This window comes from Arachis ipaensis, chromosome B01 (assembly GCF_000816755.2).
Source record: "Arachis ipaensis cultivar K30076 chromosome B01, Araip1.1, whole genome shotgun sequence".
NCBI lineage: Eukaryota > Viridiplantae > Streptophyta > Magnoliopsida > Fabales > Fabaceae > Arachis > Arachis ipaensis.
This window is the reverse complement of record NC_029785.2, coordinates 53,808,285-53,820,526: the sequence shown is the minus strand read 5'-3', so window position 1 is coordinate 53,820,526 and position 12,242 is coordinate 53,808,285. Positions and strand designations below refer to the sequence as shown.

Genomic DNA, 12,242 nt, shown 5'->3' with positions numbered 1-12,242 from the left:
GTCCGGAAAATGTGAGGTTGGCGTTTAACTTGCTTATGATGCAAGGAGATGCATGCCCCTACACTAGAAGGGTCAACTTTAATCAAAGGTTGGACCAAGTCCTCATGGACATATGTGTGGAAGGAGCTCAATGGAAGATTGACTCCAAAGGCAAGCCGGTTCAACTAAGAAGACTGGACCTCAAGCCTGTGGCTAGAGGATGGTTGGAGTTCATCCAACGCTCCATCATCCCCACTAGTAACCGATCTGAAGTTACTGTGGATCGGGCCATCATGATCCATAGCATCATGATTGGAGAGGAAGTAGAAGTTCATGAAGTCATCTCCCTTGAACTCTACAAAATAGCCAAAAAGCCCTCCCTTGGGGCAAGGCTAGCTTTTCCCCATCTTATTTGCCATCTATGTTACTCAGCTGGAGCTTTCATAGAAGGAGACATTCACATTGAGGAAGAGAAGTCCATCACTAAGAAAAAGATGGAGCAAGCAAGAGAGCCCATTCATGGAGCTTAAGAGGCGCAGGAAGCTCATCACCATGAGATCCTGGAGATGCCTCAAATGCATTTTCCTCCATAAAACTATTGGGAGCAAATCAGCACCTCCCTAGGAAAATTAAGTTCCAACATGGGACAACTAAGGGTGGAACATCAAGAGCACTCCATCATCCTTCATGAAATCAGAGAAGATCAAAAAGCAATGAGGGAGGAGCAACAAAGACAAGGAAGAGACATAGAAGAGCTCAAGGACATCATTAGTTCCTCAAGAAGAAAACGCCACCATCACTAAGGTGGACTCCTTCCTTGTTCTCACTTTTTATTTTTCGTTTTCTCTATGTTAAGTGCTTATCTATGTTTGTGTCTTCATTACATGATCATTAGTAGTTAGTAACTTTGTCTTAAAGTTATGAATGTCCTATGAATCCATCACCTCTCTTAAATGAAAAATGTTTTAATTCAAAAGAACAAGAAGTACATGAGTTTTGAATTTATCCTTGAACTTAGTTTAATTATATTGATGTGGTGACAATGCTTCTTGTTTTCTGAATGAATGCTTGAACAGTACATATGTCTTTTGAAGTTGTTGTTTAAGAATGTTAAATATGTTGGCTCTTGAAAGAATGATGATAAGGAGACATGTTATTTGATAATCTGAAAAATCATAAAAATGATCCTTGAAGCAAGAAAAAGCAGCAAAGAACAAAGCTTGCAGAAAAAAAAATATAGCGAAAAAAAATAGAAAGAAAAAGAAAAAGCAAGCAGAAAAAGCCAAAAGCTCTAAAAACCAAGAGGCAATAAGTCCCGCTCATTTAATTGGAGCTATGTTTCATTGATAGTTTGAAATTTATAGTATATTCTCTTCTTTTTATCCTATTTTATTTTCAGTTGCTTGGGGACAAGCAACAATTTAAGTTTGGTGTTGTGATGAGCAGATAATTTATACCCTTTTTGGCATTGTTTTTAGTATGTTTTTAGTAGAATCTAGTTACTTTTAGGGATGTTTTCATTAGTTTTTATGTTAAATTCACATTTCTGGACTTTACTATGAGTTTGTGTGTTTTTCTGTGATTTCAGGTATTTTCTGGCTGAAATTGAGGGACTTGAGCAAAAATCAGATTCAGAGCTTGAAGAAGAACTGCTGATGCTGTTGGATTCTGACCTCCCTGCACTCAAAATGGATTTTCTGGAGCTACAGAACTCAAAACGGAGTGCTTCCAATTGTGTTGGAAAGTAGATATCCAGGGCTTTCCAGAAATATATAATAGGCCATACTTTGCCAAAGTTTAGATGACGAAAACTGGAGTTCAACGCCAGCTCTCTGCCCAATTCTGGCGTCCAGCGCCAGAAACAAGTTGCAAAGTGGAGTTCAACGCCCAAACTGGCACAAAAGCTGGCGTTCAACTCCAAGAATGACCTCTTCACGTGTAGACTTCAAGTTCAGCCCAAGCACACACCAAGTGGGCACCGGAAGTGGATTTATGCATCAATTACTTACTTCTATAAACCCTAGTAGCTAGTTTATTATAAATAGGACTTTTTACTATTGTATTAGACATCTTTTGAATACCTTTTGATCATTTGTAGATCTCTAGACCTCCATGGGAGGCTGGCCACTCGGCCATGCCTACCCTCTATTCACTTATGTATTTTCATACGGTAGAGTTTCTGCACTCCATAGATTAAGGTGTGGAGCTCTGCTGTTCCTCAAAGATTAATGCAAAGTACTACTGTTTTTCTATTCAATTCAACTTATCCCGCTTCTAAGATATTCATTTGCACTTCAACTTGAATGTGATGAACGTGACAATCATCATCATTCCTTATGAACGCGTGCCTGACAACCACTTCCGTTCTACCTTAGATTGAATGAGTATCTCTTAGATCTCTTAATCAGAATCTTCGTGGTATAAGCTAGATTGATGGCGGCATTCATGAGAATCCGGAAATTCTAAACCTTGTCTGTGGTATTCCGAGTAGGATTCAGGGATTGAATGACTGTGACGAGCTTCAAACTCGCGAGTGCTGGGCGTAGTGACAGACGCAAAAGGAGGGTGAATCCTATTCCAGTATGATCGAGAACCTCAGATGATTAGCCGTGCTGTGACAAAGCATTTGGACCATTTTCACAAGAGGATGGATTGCAGCTATTGGCAAGGGTGATGCCTCTAGACGATTAGCCATGCAGTGACAGCGCATCGGACCATTTTCCAGAGAGGATATAAAGTAGCCATTGACAACGGTGATGTCCTTACATAAAGCCAGCCATGGAAAGGAGTAGGATTGATTGGATGAAGGTAGCAGGAAAGCAGAGGTTCAGAGGAACGAAAGCATCTCTATGCGCTTATCTGAAATTCTCACCAATGATTTACATAAGTATTTCTATCCCTCTTTTATTATTTAATTTCGAAAACTCCATAATTATTTTATATCCGCCAGACTGGGATTTACAAGGTGACCATAGCTTGCTTCATACTAACAATCTCCGTGGGATCGACCCTTACTCACGTAAGGTTTATTACTTGGACGACCCAGTGCACTTGCTAGTTAGTTGTATCGAAGTTGTGACAAATTATGAATTGAGATTAGAGCACCAAGTTGTTGGAGCCATTACCAGAGATCACAATTTCGTGCACCAGTTGCCTCCCAATAAGCGCTTCTTTAATGTCAATAGCTTGATAGTGAGCTCTTAGAGAGCTTCACAGAGACTCAGAGCTTGATGATGGCCTCCCAATACCAAACTTAGAAGTTGAGTGTGGGGGCTCTATTTGACTCTGTATTGAGAGAAGCTTTTCATGCTTCCTCTCCATGGTTACAGAAGAAGATTCTTGAGCCTTAAACACAAGGTAGTCCTCATTCAATTGAAGGACTAACTCTCCTTTGTCCACATCAATCACAGCTCTTGCTGTGGATAGGAAGGGTCTTCCAAGGATAATGGATTCATCCTCATCCTTCCCAGTATCTAGGATTATGAAATCAGCAGGGAGGTAAGAGCTTTCAACCTTCACTAAGACATCCTCTACAAGTCCATAAGCCTGTTTCCTTGAATTGTCTGCCATCTCTAGTGAGATTCTTGCAGCTTGTACCTCAAAGATCCCTAGTTTCTCCATTACAGAGAGTGGCGTGAGGTTTATACTTGAACCAAGGTCACGTAGAGCTTTCTTAAAGGTCATGGTGCCTATGATGCAAGGTATTAAGAACTTTCCGAGATTCGGTTTCTTCTGAGGTAATTTTTGTTGAACCAAGGTATTCATTTCATTGATAAGCAATGTAGGTTCATCCTCCCAAATCTCATTACCAAATAACTTGGCATTCAGCTTCATGATTGCTCCTAGATACTGAGCAACTTACTCTTCAACAATATCTTCATCCTCTTCAGAGGAAGAATACTCATCAGAGCTCATGAATGGCAACAGTAAGTTCAGTGGAATCTCTATGGTCTCTATATGAGCCTCAAATTCCTTTGGTTCCTCAGGAAGAAACTCCTTAGTGGTCAGTGGACGTCCATTGAGGTCTTCCTCACTGGAAATCACTGCCTTTTGACTCTCTCCAGGTTCGGCCATGTTGGGTATATTGATGGCCTTGCACTCTCTTTTTGGATTCTCTTCTGTATTGCTTGGGAGAGTACTAGGAGGAATTTCAGTCACTCTTTTACTTAGTTGACCCACTTGTGCCTCCAAATTTCTGATGGAGGACCTTGTTTCAGTCATAAAACTGAGAGTGGTCTTAGATAGATCAGAGACTATAGTTGCTAAGTCAGAGGGACTCTGCTTAGAATTCTCTGTCTGTTGTTCAGAAGAGGATGGAGAAGGCTTGCTATTACCAAACCTATTTCTCCCACCACTGTTGTTATTGAAGCTTTGATTAGGCTTCTGCTGATCATTCCATGAGAAATTAGGATGATTCCTCCATGAAAGATTGTAAGTGTTTCCATAGGATTCTCCCATGTAATTCACTTTTTCCATTGAAGTTGTAAGTTCGGGCAATAAAGTCACCAAGCACCTTCCTTGCATCTCCACCATTATTGTTGGGTTCGGCTGCCATGTCTACTTCTTTTTCGAAAATTTCTGTCAGGTCCTTTCCAGAGTGTTGTGCTTTAGCTTATTTTAGCTTCCTCTTCAAAGTCCTTTCAGGTTTAGGATCAGCTTCAACAAGGATATCTTTATCCCTGTTCCTGCTCATATGTAAAAGAAGAGAACAGAAAAGAAGAGAAATCCTCTATGTCACAGTATAGAGATTCCTTTATGTGAGTAGAAGAATGGAAGAATAGAAGAATGAGAAGAATTCGAACACAGAGAGAGGGAGAGGGTTCGAATTATTAGTAGAACAGAAGTTTTAGTAATTAAATAAAATAAATAGAAAGAGATGAGAGAGAGAGAGGGAATTCGAATATTAATTAAAAGAAAAGAAAAATATTTTTGTTTTTATTTTAATTATTGGTTAGTTTTCAAAATTATTAAAAGAAATAAAATAAATTTAGAATTTAAAACAATTAGTTAATTAAAAAGGTTTTTGAAAAAATGGTTAGTGGTTTTCGAAAATTAGAGAGAGAAAAATAGTTAGGTGGTTTTGAAAAAGATAAGAAATAGTAAACTTTTTAAAATCAAACAAACAGTCAAGTAGTTAATTGAAAAAGATTTGAAAATTTTGAAAAGATAAGAAGTGAGAAAAAGATTTTGAAATTAAGTTTTGAAAAAGATATGATTGAAATTTATTTTGAAAAAGATTTGAAAAGGAAATTAAAAAGATTTGATTTTTAAAATTAAAGTTGATGACTTGACTAACAAGAAACTAAAAGATATGATTGACATTTATTTTGAAAAAGATTTGAAAAGGAAATTAAAAATATTTGATTTTAAAAATTAAAGTTGATGACTTGACTAACAAGAAACTAAAAGATATGATTCTAGAATTTAAAGATTGAACCTTTCTTAACAAGAAAATCACAAACTTGAAATTTTTGAATCAAAACATTAAATGTTAGCAATAATTTCGAAAATATGAAGTAAAAATAAGAAAAATATTTTGAAAATCAATTTTAAAATTTTCGAAAATACTTAAGAAAAAAAATGAAAAAGATTTGATTTTTGAAAAAGATTTGAAAAGATAGAATTTTTAAATTGAAATTTTGACTTGACTAATAAGAAACAACTAATTTTAAAAATCTTTGACTAAATCAATCCAAAATTTCAAAATTTATGAGTAAAATAAGGGAAAGATATTATTTTTGATTTTTTGAATTAATGAGGAAAGAGAAAAAACATCAAAATGACACAAAACATGAGAAATTAAGATTAAAACAAATAATGGATGCAAGAACACTTTGAATGTCAAGATGAACACCAAGAACACTTTGAAGATCATGATGAACATCAAGAATAAATTTTTTGAAAATTTTTATGAAAAGAAACAGATGCAAGACACCAAATTTAGAAATTTTTAATGTTTAGACACTAGACTCAAACACGAAACACAAAATTTGTGATTTTTTTTATTTTATTAAATTTTTTTGTATTTTTTTCGAAAATAAAAATAAAAAGCTTAAACATAAAATAAAATTACCCAATCTAAGTAACAAGATGAACCGTCAGTTGTCCAAACTCGAATAATCCCCGGCAATGGCGCCAAAAACTTGGTACACGAAATCGTGATCTCAACACTTCTTCACAACTCCGCGTAACTAACCAGCAAGTGCACTGGGTCGTCCAAGTAATACCTTACGTGAGTAAGGGTCGATCCCATGGAGATTGTCAGCTTGAAGCAAGCTATGTTCATCTTGTAAATCTCAATCAGGCGGATTCAAATGGTTATGAGGTTTTGATAATTAAAAGATAAATAAAACAAAAAATAAGATAAAGTTACTTATGTAATTCATTGGTGGGAGTTTCAGATAAGCATCTGGAGATGCTTTGTTGCTTCTGAACCTCTGCTTTCCTATTGCCTCCTTCCAACCATGCATTACTTCCTTCCATGGCAAGCTGTAAGATCCTCTCAGTGAAAATGGTCCTCTACGGTTTCTGCACGGCTAATCAACTGTCGGATTTCTCATCTCGGATGAAAAATACCAAGTACAACTATCACATGGCTAATCATTTGTCGGTTCCCACTAGCGTCAGAATAGGATCTATTGATCCTTTTGCACACTATTACTGCGCCCAACATTCGCAAGTTTGAAGCTCATCACAGTCATCCCTTCCTGGATCCTACTCGGAATACCACAGACAAGGTTTAGACTTCTCGGATCCCAGGAATGGCTGCCAATAATTCTAGCCTATACCACGAAGATACTAATCTCATGGACTCGGTCCATATATTAGATACCCAAGAGAATATACTCCAGCTGTCGTCCAATGACTTCGTTGAACATCATGTAGACCGCTTTGTGGTTGTCAGGCACGCGATCTTGGCTAAGCGAGTAACGAAGATTGGGTGATTGTCACGGGTCACCCCTTCATTATGACTTAACTGAATTAAGTACGAGAGTATATCTTGGAGAAGAAGTAGGCATGAATTGAATAGAAAACAGTAGTAATTGCATTAATTCATGAAGAACAGTAGAGCTCCACACCTTAATCTATGGGGTGTAGAAACTCCATCGTTGAAAATACATAAGTGAAAAAGGTCTAGGCATGGCCATGAGGTCAGCCTCCAAACGTGTACAATAGCATAAGATGGTAAAAGTCTCGATGCGAATACAATAGTAAAAAGTGCTATTTATACTAAACTAGTTACTAGGGATTACAGAAAATGAGTAACTAAGTGCAGACAGTGCAGAAATCCACTTCTGGGGCCCACTTGGTGTGTGCTTGGGCTGAGCATTGAAACTTTTTCGTGCATAGGCTGTTCCTGGAGTTAAACGCCAGCTTTGGTACCAGTTTGGACGTTTAACTCCAATTCTGGTGCCAGTTTGGGCGTTTTACGTCAAGATGTTTTAGGCTGTCTTTGAACGCCAGTTTGGGCCGTCAAATCTCAGGAAAAGTATGGACTATTATATATTTCTGGAAATCCCAGGATGTCTACTTTCCATCGCAATTGAGAGCACACCAATTGGGCTTCTGTAGCTCCAGAAAATCCACTTCGAGTGCAGGAGGGTCAGAATCTAACAGCATCTGCAGTCCTTTTTCAGCCTCTAAATCAGATTTTTGCTCAGGTCCCTCCATTTCAGCCAGAAAAAACCTGAAATCATAGAAAAACACACAAAATCATAGTAAAGTCAAAAAATGTGATTTTTAAATAAAACTAATAAAATATAATAAAAAGTAGCTAAATCAAACTAAAAACTATGTAAAAATAATGCCAAAAAGGGTATAAATTATCCGCTCATCACGTGCGCGTGACATGACGCATACGCGTGACACCCCTGCCCTATTTCACTCATTTTTTTTCTTCTTTTCTTTCCATTTCTTTCCTAATTTTCTTTTCTCCTCTTTTTTTCCCTTCTTCAACCATCACCTAACACTACTAATCACCATTGGTCACCATTTCTTTTAGTTAGTAATTAGTTTGTTTCATTTTTGTTTCGTTTTTCATTACAAGTGTTGGATTATTAATATTGTTTGCTGTTTACTATTGCTAATTACTGCTAAGATGTTGTTTTAACATCATTATTGTTAATTGTCATTATTGGATTCATTATTGAGATTACAATTTGTTACTTGGTTTTGAATTTTTCATGCTTAACCCTTTTGAACACCAAGTACTTGTACATTGCCTTCAAGCATCTTAACTCTTTTGAATTGCATGTTTTGGCCACCATGCATTCATTGTCCTTTGTTAGGCAATTGTACATTATCAATGCATTTTTTAGGTGATACTTGTTTATGATTTACCTTTATTTACATCACCCATTTCATGCATTGAGATTTTGGAATTATGGAATTGGATCGAAAGCTTACCTAGTGACATATTTTTGAGCTTTTCAAGCTTTGTAGACCACGCTTGCTATGTGATTGATTTTCACTTCTATCTTCTTTTTCCTAAGTTCCATAGCACTCATGTGTTCCACTTCTATGTCGCTTAGGTGTTACAACAACTTCAACATGTGTCATTGTTTGATGTGTGAGCTCTATATTTCAATTGGTTCATTAAGTTTCCTTACACATCAATCAATACACATGCATTATACAATTTCACAATTACTTGATTATTGCTTGAATGCTTTTATGCTTCTTCACTACTTGTTTGTATCTTAACATACAAGTCTTTTAAAGTATTTCAAGCACACTAGAATAAGTGAAGTGCACCCTTCTTTTGTGTAATTGTGACATAGCTCTTTATGCTAGTATGTGTGTTCTAAACCGCATGCAACTTAGAACTCACACACTATTCTTCCTTAATGTCACACTAATTCACTGACTCCATTCTAGTGATTTACCTCATTCTAACAATTTACGCTTTCTTGCTTTTGCATTTACTCTTCTTCTTATCTTTTCTTCTATTTTTAGGACAAGTCATCATAAACGAATATGGAAGCGGGAGAAAGAACATGCAGCAGCCGGTTGACCCACCAGCTGAAGGTGGCAACTCGGGGAGTCGCCGTACCCCCTTGCTCATCTTTGAATGCATCGAGGACAGTGCAAATTTTTAAGTGTGGGTAGGTCATCCGACCAATCAGCGTTTTTGGGTGACAATTTTCTAATCCCAACACTTTTACATTTCAATTTTAGGTTTTTTAGGATTTTGAGGGCCAAGCGCACACGTCATCCACGCGTACACGTGAGTTGAAGATTTGCAAGCCACGCACATGCGTCACCCACGCATACGCGTGAGGAGGAATTTTGGCCAGCGATGCGCACGCGTCACCCACGCGCACGCGTCACCCACGCGCATGTGTGACGCTGATCACATGACCTCATTAAAGTGAAAACGCTGGGGGTGATTTCTGAGCTGCCCAGGCCCAAATCCAACTCGTTTTTGAGGGTATTTCATGTAGAATTGAAGATTGAGCAAGGAGGGAGCACTTAGTTATAGATTAGCATCATGTAGTTTAGTTTCTAGAGAGAGAAGCTCCATCTTCTCTCTAGAATTAGGGTTCTTAGGGTATTTGTATCTTAGATCTAGGTTTAATTTCCTGTTTTCATCTTGTTTCCATTTTAATTTCTTATTGTTACATCTATGCTCTCTTAGTTTTCTTGTCAATTTACCCTTTGATGTATCTTTTATGTTGATGCACTATTGTTGGATTTGGATTTCCTTTTAATGCAATTCATGTTTTATATTCCCTTGTTGTTTGATTGGGTTGATGTAAATTCTTTGCAATTGGGTAGTTATAGATTTAATATTCTTGTTGTCATTTTATCTTGCTTTCCTTTTATGCCTTCCAAGTATTTGACAAAATACTTGGAAGGATGTTAGAGTAGATTTTTTTAGCATTCTTGGCTTGGAAAGAGGAATTAGGCAATCTTGAGTCATTAAGACCCAACCTATGTTGGTGATCTAGAGTTGTTAGCTAGTATTATTTTTATTGACTCTAATCTCTTGCTAATTCAATTAGTGACTTGATTAGGACTTTTGAATTGAGATTAGCTAGTCTTATTTGACTTTCTCCCTATGTGAAGATAACATTATACCTTCTTCCATTGTTGGAGATGACGAAATAAGATAAATTCTTGTTAATCACTGTTATGATTAGTAACTAGGATAGAAAGCCTATACTCTCAATCCTTGCCATGAATGTCTATCTTTATTAATTGCTTTCTTTAATTGTTTCCTTTAGTTTTCTTCCCATTTATTTTCTTGTCCCTTTTATAAATCAAACCCCCTGCATATTCATAGCCAATAATCATTCACTTCATTGCAATTCCTTGTGAGACGACCCGAGGTTTAAACACTTCGGTTAATTTTTATTGGGGTTTGTACTTGTGACAACCAACACTTTTAAATTTGATTTGAGGATTGGCTATTGGTTTGGAGCTATGCTCACAACGAAATTATTTTGCTAAATTCCGAACCGGTAAAAATTTTTGTGTCAACCAACCACGCTCATGGAATATAGTGCCCAACACACTATCGAGGATAAAGTGCTCCCACGCTCTTGGGATATAGTGCCCATCACACTCTTGGGATATAGTGTTCGACACACTCATGGGATATAGTGCCCAACATACTTTACAATAGAGAGAAAACTTAAACATACTCATCACCAATCATCCTCATTTATCATATTCATTCACGTTCAATTAGTCTTTTTCATCTTAGCCATCATCCATCACGTATTTAGTGTTACAGCACTTCTCAGGCCTAAATCACCACTTCACAATCTTTCTTCACTTCCAAGTTGCCACCCAATCAAGGTTTAACCCCCTCACTATGATAAAAAAAACTAAGTTTAAGGGTCTTAGGGGTAAAAATAGAGGTTTAGAGGTTAGAAAATAGGTTAAAGTTCATAAAATCCATTTTTCCGAAAACAAGGGGTCTCGCATACGCGAACCCTGTCCGTATATGCGAGTACGCAGGATAGAAGTGAATGGCCGCGTATGCAAGCTATATCTCACGTACGTAGGGGTATAATTCGCTATCTCGCATACACAACCATTGTCCGCGTACGCGATCATTCCAAAATTCAATGAATTCCTGCGTAGGCGGTCCCTGTATCTCCTTAAAAAGCTATTACAAAATTTGCATAACACTTTTTGCACATCAAACTTCCGACGCACATAAACTTTTTGTTCAAAACCATGTTTTGTCTATTCTTTGAATGGTGTAACATTCACAGACCCTATTTTCATTTAAGACAAGTTTGGAAAGTTTAAGGGTCTGGAAGTCGAGTTATGGCCCGCCGAAGTTTGGTAAAAAATTAGTTTTTCTCAAAAATCGCAAACCTACATTTTTACCAAGTTTTCAATTCAAAACCAATATCTCAAGCTTCTAAACAGCACCAAAACAAGCTAAACTATCTCTCAATCCTTCTCATCACTCCATGGCATACCAATATACAATTTCATTAAGTTCAACCACACAATTCATGTTCAATACCACTTTATGCTCAATCATCAAGGTATCATTATCATTCCTCAAAACCACCATTTCATCAAGCATCAACCACATTACTCAACACAACATCATAACAAGTTCAACATTTGCTTCAATTACTAACCATCAAATACTAACATAATCCAACCTATCCTATGGTTGTCTAGCCTATATTTGCACATGACATTACATATTATCTACGAGAAACCAAAATCATACCTTGGCCGATTCCTTTCTAGTTCCAAAGCACCTCAAATATCTCCATTTCTCAAGTGTCCAAGGCCCCGAATCCTCACCGAATGAAAACCCAACCTCCACAGTTCGCTTTCTAGTCACCGATATCACCCAATTTGCCTCCAAAACATATATCTCACTCTAATTCCACATAAATACCACAAAAATCATACTAGGGTTCATAATCATTAATGATTCATGAGATTTAGTGGTTTCTCACCTTACCGATGAAAATGTGAGACAAGACCTGGCAAGTCCACAAGGCTAGTTTGATCCTAAATACCGAAATTCAAAAAAATCTCAAAATAAAAACCTTAAATTTGAAATTAGGAGAGAGTGGCTGAGTAGGAAATAATGAGGTACTTACCAAATTGTTCTATGGCTTTTGTAGAGCTCGTCGCGGTGATCGCGTGGCCATAAACGGTGTGATGATCAGAGCTCCGAATTGAAAGGGTTAATCTACACTTTGTGCGACTTTCCCCCCCCCCCCTCTCCCCCTTCTTGTAAAGGTTTTGGGAATAGAGGTTAAATTTGAGTATATAGAAGG

At 37.2% G+C, this 12,242-nt stretch overlaps 1 long non-coding RNA gene across 1 annotated transcript in view; it reads right to left on the bottom strand.

The window, feature by feature from the left end:
• Window positions 1,037–12,242, bottom strand: part of LOC110270150 — an 18,508-nt gene continuing 7,302 nt past the window's right edge. Inside the window, exons 3-4 of the long non-coding RNA XR_002359346.1 lie at window positions 4,486–4,492; window positions 1,037–1,046 (exon numbers count right to left, since the gene is read on the bottom strand). This is a non-coding gene — a long non-coding RNA (uncharacterized LOC110270150). The remainder of the gene's footprint in view (window positions 1,047–4,485; window positions 4,493–12,242) is intronic.